The sequence below is a fragment of the Macrotis lagotis genome, chromosome 3, assembly GCF_037893015.1.
Source record: "Macrotis lagotis isolate mMagLag1 chromosome 3, bilby.v1.9.chrom.fasta, whole genome shotgun sequence".
Taxonomy (NCBI): Eukaryota; Metazoa; Chordata; class Mammalia; order Peramelemorphia; family Peramelidae; genus Macrotis; species Macrotis lagotis.
The window spans coordinates 240,440,447-240,453,691 of record NC_133660.1 but is presented as its reverse complement, the minus strand read 5'-3'; the positions used below and the strand labels follow the sequence as shown (position 1 = coordinate 240,453,691).

Genomic DNA, 13,245 nt, shown 5'->3' with positions numbered 1-13,245 from the left:
CCTTCAATCAATGGTGGGCTTTACCCTGGCCTGAGGTCATTCCTCAGCTGGGCTGGTTCTTCTGCTCACACACCTGGGCCTGAGGCAGAAGTAGTTTGTATTTGTTTGTTTGGGAAGAGGTCTGAGCTGTAATGGGACCAGAGGAGCCCAGAATGGTGTCCACAGCTCTCCTGCACCAGAACTCTACCCCCAGCCCTGTCCCCAAGCTCCAGGGGGACAGCACCAACACCAGCACCTCTGCTTCCCCATGGACCCAAGCCCCTGTCATCCAGCCCCACCGCTGATCCAGCAGGTCCACCTCTAGGGCCCTCAGACTCCCAGTTCCAATTCAGCTGTTAATCTGGCTGATCTGGGGCTGATTCTCCCTCTGAGTCCAGACTCACCCGCCGGAATTCAGCCAAAGCAGCTGCTGGAGACAAATCCTGAGGTAGATGTTCTTTCTCCTGGCTTTTCTTTCTGGATTTTGTGGGTCGGATTCAAGAGGTTTGTTTCATGTGATAGATGGGGAAAGATCAGGAGACTTTAGAACTGTGCCTGTCTTCTCTCTGCCATCTTGGTCAGTTATTCTTGACATTGATTCACTCGAGTTTTAGTATCTCCCCCAGGACAGTTTTCTTGACTAGTGATGTTTGAGTGTTACTCTGTATACATAGAGAATAATATATATATATATATATATATATATATATATATATATATATATATATATATATATATATTGAATAATATATTGAAAATAATATCTTTTGGATAACACATATTAAATAAATAACCTTTTATTTGTCATAATACCTTGAAATGGATGTTTACATAGTTTAAGTAGTTTCTGAAACTTGGTCATGGCATTGACAGTCCATGTTACTTTAGCATTGGAATGATTATAATTTACTTAGTAGTTGCCATTGTCCAAGTCATTCCATGGACATTAAGATGGTTCTGGGGGCAAAGCTGGGGATTTGAAACCCTTGCAAATGAGGAAAAGAGATGGAAGGAGCTTTTAAGTCTGACTGCCAGGAGACCTAGATTTAAGTCATAATTGGGCTAACTATGTGACCTGGGGCAAACACTTGCCCCCTCTGAACCTCAGTTTATTCCTCTGTTAAATTGTATTAATACTATTTGTAGTACCTACCTCATAGAATTATTTTGAGAATAAAATGAGATAATGAATAGGAAAGTACTTTATAACTCTAGAATGTCTGATGAAAGTTTTCTTATTATTTTTAAAATTATTTTATTGTCTTTGTTCTTTTTAGTATAATTATTTTTATTTGGCCTAGAGCTATGATTTCATTGGTGGGAAGCACTACAAAGAAGGGAACTACTTCTACCCATGCAGATTGGCAACTGTCCTGGAGTTTTTGTCCTCAGAGAATTGTCTGAGCAGACCCTGGGAGATTAAGAGACTTGTAATGGGCCACTCAGCCAGTGTGTGCAAAAGTGTGATTTGAATCCAGGTTTTCTTTGATCTGAAGCCAGCTCTCTGTGTCCTTTGAAGCCTCTGCCTTATGTCCTTTTATAACAATTATTTGGGAGCAAGAAGGGGATACCTCATCCCTGCAGATGAATTTCCCCTTGTGATAAAGGAAGACAACTACCAATAATGGCCAATGCAGTGACCATATTTGGCAATATATATAATGTTCTGTCCTAAGAGACTGTCTTCTACCTAGTCAATTTTATTTCATTATCTCTTATCCACAACTATTATTGACTTTTCATTTATTCATGATTTGGTTTCCTTCTAGTGGCTTTGTCCATACTTTGTTGCACAAAGTAGATTACTTTTTGTGGTTCTTCTTCCCCCACCCCCCTTCCATGATTAGAAGCCTCTTTGAGAGGGAATTATGTATCACCATACAACTATTGCTAATCTCTCATATATATCTAGTGGAGAAGGTCCTGAGTCTGGAGGCTATAATTGACTATTAGTTCCTTTACTTTCTGCCCTTGGTTAGGGCCTGTGAATTGGATCACTTTCAGCTCTAGAATTCTATCATCTTATTTTCTTAGATATGTGACTGGACCTTTTAAGAGTCATTATTCTGAAGATATTTCAGATGGGGATACCTGTATCTTAAACTTCTTGACACAATGGGTGTCTTCCCTTGTTTGACCCCCAGCTTCCCCAGCTGTAAAATGTTGCATTGGACTGCTCTCCTTTGACGTTGTCAGACCATACCTGAAATGCCATATTCAGTTCTAGATTGTCTATGTAGAAAGGATGTTGAGAAGCAGATTCGGAGACATGAATAGGGCCTTCAAGTATTTTTAAGGGATGCTATGGGGAAGAGGGATTTGATTTACTTTGTTAAATCTGAAGAGAAAAAACTAAGCAAGATGAAGAAGCTGCAGAAACACAACTTTAGAATGAATGTAGGGAAAAACTTCCTAATAAGTAGGGCTATGCAAAAAATTGAATTTTCCAATATTACCAGCCTAAGAAGGTAGTTAAATTCTCATTTTTGGGGGAAATTCCCTCCCCTTCCTCCTCCCAAAAAGATTAGGTCATTTCAAGTGAAGACCTTTTTCCATATATGAACTGGACTGGACACCTGCTGATTCTCTTTTCTCTGGTATAGTTTGGGAAAGATGGTTCCTCATAACTCTGAAATTTGGTTATTTTGTGATTCTGTAAATGACTTGGAAAATAAACTGTCTGAGGATGGGGACCATGTTTTTGCTTTTACTTTGTTATCCCTAGCACTTAGTAGAATGGCTTGCACTTAGGTGGAGCTTAATAACATTTATTGATTTATTGATGGATAGATTATCCTGAGATCCTTTTTTATTCTTACAGTTTATGATTCTATGTGTCCCCAAAGCACCAATTAGAATTTCATCTTTTTCTCCTATCTTCCTTTCCTTCCCTGTCTCACCTTATCTGACCCACTGGGGGAATTATTGATGGGCAACAAAGGGCAGAGATCCAAAGGAGAAAGGCATAGAAAAGAAGGGCCTGACTATTTCACCAGTTGGAGGAGATAAAACAAAATTTCAAACACGAGGATTTCAGGCCTTGACTTTTCCTGACACCAAAAGTTGGGTTGAAAGGAAGAGTCCAAAACAATTCAAAGTCTTCCTTTTACTTATGAGACAGTTTTTTCATTCTTTGAAAATACTAGGTTGGAGGTATGTATATGTGTGTTTGTATAGGTTCAGATGTGGATGAATATGGGCCTATTTGTGTCTGCATACAGGTGTGTTTCTATAAATGGGCCCATCACTTTTATCCAGAGTCCAATTTAAAAATGCCATTGAATGATGAGTAATAACACCATATGAATCATTGTTATTTCCATTTGTCAGTAGAGAAAATCTTTATGCAATTACTAAGTGTTATCAGTTCTCTCAAGATTGCTTACTGCCAGCTGTTGGGCGGCTCCTTTCCCCGGAAGCCACCCAGTCCTCTGGCCCAGTGCCTGCCTAATCATTGTTTAATGTTTTCAAAGATGCCATCTTACACTGGAGACAGGCATTCCAGGCAGTAAAAATACCAACATATTTGCATGCAACTAGAATAATTGGAAGAATAGAAGGAAAGGAAAAAAAAGCCAAGGAAAAGAATGTGCAAACAGCATTGTGCTTTATGGAGCTGAAAGAATCCCATATAGCTAATCGAATTACAACCAAGACTTAGGAAGCTTATAGATGTTTATACAGCTGAGCACATGCTCTGCTTGTTGCCAAGGCTGGAACGCTATCCCTCTGCAATCAGCCATCCTTGAGAAATGAAGAAATTCCTAAACATTCCTATTTACTTTCCTCCAACTCAAACTCACAGACAGGTTCAAAGACAACTTTCCTTTGTTCAAGGTATTGCTTGCATCCACACTTCTAAAACTCTAAGAGCCCCCATTGGTGCATTCATCTTTAATAGTCAGCCAGTTGACATAACTAGCTCAAAGCATTTACTGAAATAGTGGTGTAAGAACATTAGATATAAAGCATTACCCTCATATAACTAGAATATGCTCTTAATGGTACATACATGAACAGGCAGTAGACAGGCATACATATAGTGAAGGCAACTTTGATTCTGCAAGCCAACAATGTCCTTCTGCTCCTGGTGTCTTCAGGATGCTCTCCTGGATGGATGTTGGGTCACCTACCTGGGATGCCTCCATGGCTCAACTCATTTCCAGAGCTTATTTATCTGAACCTGCTCTCTGCTGATTCTTTTGAGGTCAGAGTCTACTAAATGAGTCCCTCAGTTGTCAGAGGCAGAAGGAGAAGAAATCCTTTTCTTTCACACGCTACTCTAGAAAAGGGGTGAGGGGAAAGGCAAAGAGCAATTCATTCTCAAGAACTAAGTTCTTCTGTCATAGCTATTTTTCTTTTACTATCATTAAGGATGGTTATCTCTTGATCAACTGGGTTCTTCCTTTCTCAACTGATTCCAGAGTTTGCAAATTTGCTTTCTAGAAAGGTCAGTGGGGGTATGACTGATACTTGAGCTGGTTAGTGGTTAGCTTCTAATTCCCTGAAGTTTGTCTGAATAACTTCATATGTCTCAAATTAGTAAAGAAACATCATACTTCTTTATACTTTGTTTATAGTTTCAGTGGTCATCTAGCAGCCAGTAATTTAGGAAAAATTCCTGGGAAGAAAAAAGCACATGGCTACCTTACTAAGAACTGTTACTTCCCTTCCAGTTTCCTAAAAAAGGATTTGAATCTGTTTATTAGGAAATAGAAAATTGGGTTATTATAAATGAAGTGTTGTTTAGAGTGTTAATAGAGTAGATGGTGATGGGTAAGATTTTACTATACCCTAATCCATATAACCAGAATAGCAAAGTTGCCAACCATAACAGTACCATCATGAACAGAACTGGAGATGATTTTGGGACAAAATTTTAGAAAAGATAAGGTTAGAAAATATCCAGAGAGGAATGAATGAACAGGATCATAAGGAGATTCAAAACAGTGCCAAGTCAGTATCATTTGGACTTAGCCTGAAGAAGAAAATATTTAGGAGGGACATGATAACTATATTCAAAAGGGATTAGATTTAGTTTGCTTAGCCCCAATGGATAGATCATAGAGGCCATGGTAAAAAGCTTCAGAGAGACAGGTTCAGTCTTTTTTAAAAATTTAGTTTAAGACAATGGGGTTAAGTGACTTGCCCAAGGTTATATAGCTAGGTAATTAAGTGTCTGAGATTGGATTTGAATTCAGGTCCTCCTGACTCCAGAGTCAGTGTTCTATCCATTGTGCAATCTGACTGCCCCTGAGATTCAGTCTTGATATAAGTAAAAACAAATAAATTATTAGCATTATCTGAAAATGGAGTTGGCCATATTGCAAGGTAGTGATCTCCCCATCACTGGTGATATGCCAAAGGCTGGAAATCAACTTAGGTATGTTGGAGCAGGCACTATTGAGCAACTAAATAAACTTTTGACTATGATTCTGCAAATCAAATACTGAGAATCAGAATCTAAAGAAGAAGTCTGTATTCCAATGAAGTGAAGTGTCACTTCCAGGTTAAATCCTATGATATGCTTGAGAGAAACATGAGGCAACTGAACTGGATTCTCATCTCATCAGGACCTTTAGAAATGATCAGGTGGAGAGGCGGAACCAAGATGGTAGAATAAGAAGTAAAGGCAGGAAGTCACCTGAGCTCTCCCTCAAACCCCTCTAAATACCTTTAAATAAAAACTCTAATCGTCTAGAATGACAAAACCTGCAAAAAGATAGAGTGAAATGATTTTCTAGCTGAAGACAGCTTAGAATGTCCACAGGAAAAAAAGTCATTACACCAGGGTGAGAGAGGAATGCAGTCCAAAATGGCAGAAGGTGTTTCTGGAAGTCTCAGTCCACAGCTCATAAGAGGGTTGAACAACTGATCAAAAGACAGGGGTCTCTTTGCTAGCACTGAGGCAGGCCTCTGTTATTTTGCTTATACTTGGTTTTTGCTACTCAGTCCTGGGTGGCACGCCCAGGGCAAGGAGGAGCAGCAGACCCCTAGACCTTACAGCTGCAGGACAGTGGGGAACTTCCTCCTAATTCCTGGGCAGAAAAGAATGTTTGTGGTTATTCACAAGCCAGAGCACAAGCTTGAATAGTAAACACACCTCTCTTTAGATCATATGACCTTGGAAGACTTGAAAATTTCAGATCTTTAGAAATATCTTTAGAAACAGCTGCAAAAAATCCTTGAAGCTTGGGACATTGTGCCCTCCATCCTCAAGCAGAGTCCTACTTTTTAAGAGTCAAAATAAAATAAATTGGGAAAATGAGCAAACAACAGGAAAAAAACAATTGGCCATTGAAAGTTACTATGGTAACAAAGATGATCAAAACACATACTCAGAAGAACAAAGTCAAAGTTCCTATATCTAAAGTCTTTAAGAAAAAATATGAATTGGTTGCAAGCCATAAAAGAGGTCAAGTAAGAGAGGTAGAGAAAAATTCGGAAGAGAAATGAGAGTGATGTAAGAAAATCTTGAAGAGTAAATCAACAGTTTGTTATAGAAATGATTAGGTAGTAGGAGTCATTGCATAAGATCCACCTACATCAGGAAGTCCTTGGTCATCTCAGCACAATGAGCAAGGGTGATCTCTTACCTTAGATTTTGTATGAAGTCTCCTATTCCTCCTGAAAAAAAAAAAACTTTTAAAATCAAAAACACATTTGAATCCAGTAACAAATGTCCATGAAGCTGAAATTCCTACTCTCTGTCTTCCCTTAGATATTTTGGGGAGTACTAAATTAGAACAAACTTTACAAATGGATTACCTGTTGGTTTTGTAATTTGTTGGTTGAAAAATGAAGTCTTACATGTATTGAATACCTGAAAATAACATCGTATTCAGTCCTCCAAAGACTGGTAATATAATTTAAACCGATCAGTGAAGTAACTGCAGCCATTTGAGAATGTGCATACCCATCAAGGGAAGATCTATAATATTAAATAAAATCTAACATTTCAGATAATTGAAGAAGCCGGCATTTTAAAGTAGTACTATTCAGTTTTAAAAGTGATTACACAAAATGTCACATCCTCTGCTAAATTCTTAGCCTCTGAATCTTAGTTTCCTCTTCTATAAAATAGGGATAATGACAAAGGGGCAAAATGAATTCATTAATCAAAAATAAATTATTCCAGGCAAACCCCTTTTCTAAATTTACCCCTAGAAGCAGTGGCATAAATGATTCAACTGTTCTTATAATAAGAGGTGAGAAGTAGAGGGAGAAAACAGGATTAGGGGGAGATGCTTATTGCTAGCATGTTGCAAGCAAGAAGAAAGATGATATGACCAGATGGCTAAGGTTGGCTTCCTATATGAAGTGTACCTCCATCCATCAACACATCCTGAAAATTTTAGTGAAGCACAGGACAAAGATCTTTTTGCTACTCTTTTGGGCAAAATTGAGACAAAGGGGGCTAGTCTGTCCAGTAAGTGGATTCAGAATTGATCAAATGGCTAAACCCAGGAGCTCTGTAATGGAATCCTCAAGGATCTATGATTATGCAGTTTGACTTTTTTCCAATAACTTGGATGAAGACACCACATTATTCAAATAGCAGATGAGATTTATCCAGGAGAGACAAATAATAGTTGACTGAGAGACTTAGGATCTTAAAATATCTGAATAGGTTAGAATAGCAATGAAACTGAACAGGGATGAATGTTTGGATTCAAAAATCAACTACATAAGTACAAGTTGAAGAGGTATGATTAGACAGCAGTTCATGATGAACTCTGAGTGCATATTGAAGTATGTTTTTTCACTTTATTTTACTTCTTTTTTGCAACATGATTAAAATGGAAATATTTTACATGACTTGACATGCATTTTTTAATGCATGTCATGTTGCTTGCCTTCCCAATGGATAAAGGATTGAAGGGAGAGAGAGAGAATTTGGAACTCAAAATTTAAAAATGAATGCAAAAATTATGTAACAGTTCATCTGAAAAATATCTGGATTTTGTGAACTACAAACTCAGTAGAATGAATGAATGAATGAATTTAAAAAACCTATCAAATGTTTACTATGTTCCAAGCACATATCTGAAAGGATAATTTTTAGATAGCATTTTATTTTTTCTCATTATGTAAAAACAATTTTGAATATTCATTTTTTAAAAATTTTGAGTTCCAAATTCTTTTCCTTCCTCCTTTCCTCTCTGAGATGATAAACAAATTGCTCTAGGTTATACATGTGTACACATGCAAAAATATTTCCATATTAGTCATGTTGTGAAAGAAGACACAGACCAAAAGAAAAAAAAAGCCACAAAAAGTAATAAGTAAAGTTAAAAATAGTATGCATTGATATACATTCAGACTCCATTAGTTGTTTCTCTGAAGGTGGTTACAATGGTTTATCATGAGTCCTATGGAATTGTATTACTGAGAATACAATCTTTTTTAAAGTCGCTCATCCTACAATATTGCCATTACTGCTACAATGTACTCCTGTTTCTGTACACTTCACTTTTCACCAGTTTATGTAAGTCTTTCCGGGTTTTCCTGAAACCAGTCTGCTCATTATCTTTTATAGTATAATACTATTCCATTTAAATCACATACCACAATTTGTTCAGTTATCTGCCAATTGATGAACATCTCAGTTTTCTGATTCTTTGCCACCACAAAAAGCTTTAAATATTTTTGTACAAATATGTCTTCCCCTACTTTAGATATTTTGAGGATACAGGTCTTGTAGTGGTGTTGCTAAATAAAATTCCAATTTCTAGTCCTTTAGGCATAGTTCCAAACTGCTCTCCAGAATGATTGGATCATCTCACAATTCTACCAATAATGCATTAGTGTTCCTATTTTCTCATATCCCTTCCAACATTGATCATTTTCCTTTTCTGTCATATTAGTCAATCTGAAAGGTTTGAAGTGGTACCTCAGAGATGTTTTAATTTGCCCCAGAGATAGATTTTTTTCCTAAAAAATAAGACTTGTGTTTTCATTAGTATAAGGAACTACCTCTACCAATGCAGGTTAGAACCCATTTTGCCTCAAGTTTATATTCTACTGAAAAATGATTTGCTTTGTGACTTTGGAAACAAGCCTATCTAGACTCCTAAAAATGACAGACATGATCCTGGGCTTGGAGCCTCTTCCGTTTAAGAGGATCTATTAGAATTTGTTTTCTGTCAACCTCAACCCAAGGCCACATGCTGAGCCATCACAGGAAGAATAGAAATAATTTGAGGTGACATTTTGGGAGCTCTTTACCCACGTGATTCTATTAGATACTCGCATTAGCCCTGCCTGGAGTGAGCCTTTAAACTTCCAGAGTTTCAGGTCAAGAGCCTCACCAGAAGTAGGTAGGCTCCCTGGAGAGACTCAGCTTAGCTTTGGAACAACTGTTTCCCCCCATAATTTCTGTGGTTTCCAGCATTTTCTGATACCTCCCCCCAAAGTCACAATTTAAGAAAGGATGAGTCAAAAAACCATCTAGTTAAACAACTCTTCATTTCATGAACCTAAAGCAAGACTCTTAAGAGGGTCTAAAGACCTACGATCATCCCGGTAAAATCAGAAGAGACACTAATCAGAAGTTGCTTCTGAAAGAGCAAGTCCACCCAATATTAGGATATCAAGCAACACTTAATCAACTGCAGATAGCTACTCAATAGCTCAATCACACAGCAAATAGGTCAAGAGTGAAATTGTCCAATTATCCTAGAATTTAAGGCTCTGAGAGTTGGAAGGAATCTCAGAGCACATGATATATTTATTTGAAGTATTTCCTACAATATCCTCAGCAAGAGGTCATCTAACTTCTGCTTGAATACTTTTAGTGATGAAGTTCACTTTCTTTTGAAAGAGCCCATTCAATTTTGGGACATAATCTGATGGTTTTCAAAATTTATTTTTCTCTATATTGAATCAAAATTTGCCAGAACCCATTGGTCCTGACCTCAGATTCAAATCCTTCTTTCATAGAACAGTACTTCAAATGTTTGAAAATGACTTTTATTTCCCCCTTAAGCTTCCTCTCCCCCAGACTAAGCATCACCTCTTCCTAAACTTTGTATGATACTGGTTTTCTTCCTTTCAACATCTTGGTAACATCTCAGTTTAACATCCCTCCTACTATTTGATGACAAGATATGAATGTGGTAGGCTAATTGCCAGACTTGCTACCTTGCTAGTGTTGCTACTTCTGCTGGTTATCCTCCTAACTGGATCTCCAGCTCCTGCTCTGAGGATGTGCTGATGGCTGGAAGCTCACTTCACATAGGTAGCCAGCCTCAGCCATCTGGTTATATCATCTTTCTTCTTGCTTGCAACAAGCATCTTCCCCTAATCCTGTTTCTCCCTTTACTTTTCACCTCTTATTATAAGAACAGTTGAATCATTTATGCCACTGCTTCTGAAAAGAACTCATTATTCAATTGCCTATCACTCCATTGCACTGTCTCCATAGCCTCACCTTTCTCTGTTCATTTCCTTTTTATGTTGTCTCCCCCTTTTAGGCTGAAAGCTAATTGAGGGCAAAATATGTCCCTCTTTTATATTTATGTCATCAATACGTGTTCCTGGATCGTAGTAAATTCTTAATAAATTTTTCTTATTCACTCATTCATTCATTCATACATTCATTCAGAATGTAGTCTGACCAGGGCAGTATAAAACCAAATTAGTATCATTCTTTCTCTATTAAGACATCTTAACATTAAATTTGTTGCCTGGAACAAGGGGAAAGAAGTAGTCCCAGGGTTTCAGCCAATGATGAAAGCTTTGTGCTGTGAGACCTTTCACTAGCTTCCAGCACCAGGCTTTTCTAAAGAAAATGTGAGAAGGCAATTTGGTCCCTTCTCCTGGTGTTGGTTCCCTTGAACCTCTGGAATCAATCTTGCAAATTTCCCCTTGTGGGAAGCTTTGTTGCAAACTTGAATCCAGTCTGCACTCAGTTTCCCTGCAGGGTGGAACCTCATATTTGCTCTCCACTTCCCATTTTGCCTAATAAATGTTGTCAAAGAAAATGGAAAAGGCAAAAAGTTTTAAAATGAGCTTTTATACTCACCTGTGTTCTTCACCCACCCACATCCCCCAAGCTTCCCACAGGAACATGACTAGCATCCTTCCGGTAGGAAACAATAGAAAGGTGGTGACACCATCTGGTTGTCACCTATGAACAATTATGTGGAAACTAGAGTATCAGCAGCAACAATGATAATACACAGTAGTGTTTTAATGGTGGTAGTAATAAAAGCAGCTAGATGTGGAAGTACTGAATTTAGAGTCAGGAAGACCTGAGTTCAAATTCTTCTTCAAACATTTGTTAGCTGTGTGATCCTGGGAAAGTCACTTAACTTCCCTCATCCTCAGCTTCCTCTTTTTTAATGAGGGTTATGAGACTCACATAAAAGACTATATAATACAGTACTTTTCAAACCTTAAAGTGCAATATAAATCCCAGCTATTATTAATAGATGGAAGAAGAGGAAAAGTCACTCTTTTTCCAGTTTCTTTCAGGTCTTCTCCACATCCACACCTATGTAACCCATGGTTCAACCCCTTTGTATGTGTTATCTTCTATTATTATTATTATTATTGTTTATTTTATTATTATCATCATTATTAATTATTCCCCTATTCCTTTTAGAGTAAAGGCTGTCCTTTTTTTTGCTTATTTTTGTATTTCCAGAATTTCCATGTCTGAATCATAGTAAACACTTTAATGCTTATAGATGGATTGATATGTCTGCCTATTAAGTGTTGGTTGTTGAAGTTGCAACATCAGTCTTTGACTGATGAGGAAATGATGAGGGTAAATGACTCATCTAAGAACCTATATCTAGAGAATTACTGCCCTATAAGTCTTCTTAAAATCACAAAATCTCAGATGGAGAAGGGATTACATGTTGTTCAATCCATCCTTAACAAGAATTCTCACTTTAATATCCATGACAAGTGATCAATCTAGCCTCTATTAAAGATCTCTACTGATGGGTAAACCATCATGTTCCAAGGTAACTCATTCCCTTTCAGAGCAGCTCTCGTTATATTTTTTCCTTATGTTGAACCTGAATCTCCCTCTCTGTTACTTCCCTTTGCTTGACCCATGCTCCTGCGCTCTGGTGACCAAGCTGAATAAATCAAATTCCTCTTAAACTTGATGGTCTTTCAAATACCTAGAGATAGTCATCATGTCTTATTCCCCAAGTCTCTCATCCAAGGTAATCATCTCTAGTTCATATACCTGATCCTTATGGGACATGGTTTTGCCCATCCTACTCTTCTGATTCATCATCCTGTGATCTTTCCAATGTTAATCCTGACCCTGATGACTAATGGAAGGGCAAATGAGCCCCAGGACACAGCTCAACAAAGGATGGCTTGCAATTTCTAATCTTTGACCTTCTGATATATGAGGAATCATAACCCAAACAAAACAGCTTCCTATTGTAGCACAACACTTTGCCTGATGTCAGGTGGGAGTATTGAGCCTCTGATGTACTGTGGTGACACTTAGATTCTGGTCCTGCATCTGTCACACTAACTCACTAGGTGACCTTGGGCAAATCACTTCCTTTTTCTGGGCCTCAGTTTCTTCACTGGTAAGTTGAGAATAAGGATACTAACTCCATATACCTTCCAGGGATTTCATAAGAATACTAGTAATGAAATAAAGAAATAAAGAAATACTTTGGGATATGAAAAGCATCAGATGGATTCTGACAGTTATACATATCAAGCTATCATGCATAATATTACATATTATATACATATTATGTTATATATACATTAAGAATATTTTTATTGAAATCTCTTGTTTTTTCCACCACCTACATTGTCCATAGAACTCTTTCCATCCTCCTCCCAGAGATCCATCTCTTATAACACCAAATAAAAGGGGGGAGGGTAGGACTCCTTTTAGCAAAACTATCTACCATATGGAAAAATCCAATGTTGCTTGCAGTATTATATACCTGTAGTCCCCCCTTCTGCAAAGAAATGGGGGGGGATGACCCATGAGATTAAATTTTAAAGGATATAAACTAGCAATATGACATCCATGTAGAGCTATCTCTTCAGAAGTTGATTCCATGAGGCAAACTATATGCAGAGCTTTTCTAGTCTGCTTTGGGAGTAACCTGTGGGGGTTCCTGGCAAATTCTTTTGAATCTCTTCGATGGTGATAAATCTGTACCCAGTTCACACTTATCATATGACTGTGAAAAAAATAGTTCCCACTCCCACTCCTTTCTATCCTCCCTCCCTATTCCTGTTCATTTTGGCTGGTGAAAAATGGGAGTACTC

General features: G+C 37.8%; 1 protein-coding gene across 2 annotated transcripts in view; it reads left to right on the top strand.

The window, feature by feature from the left end:
* Positions 1-13,245, top strand: part of GALNT18 (polypeptide N-acetylgalactosaminyltransferase 18) — a 452,134-nt gene that overhangs the window by 255,471 nt on the left and 183,418 nt on the right. The gene's annotated exons all lie outside the window — the stretch shown is intronic.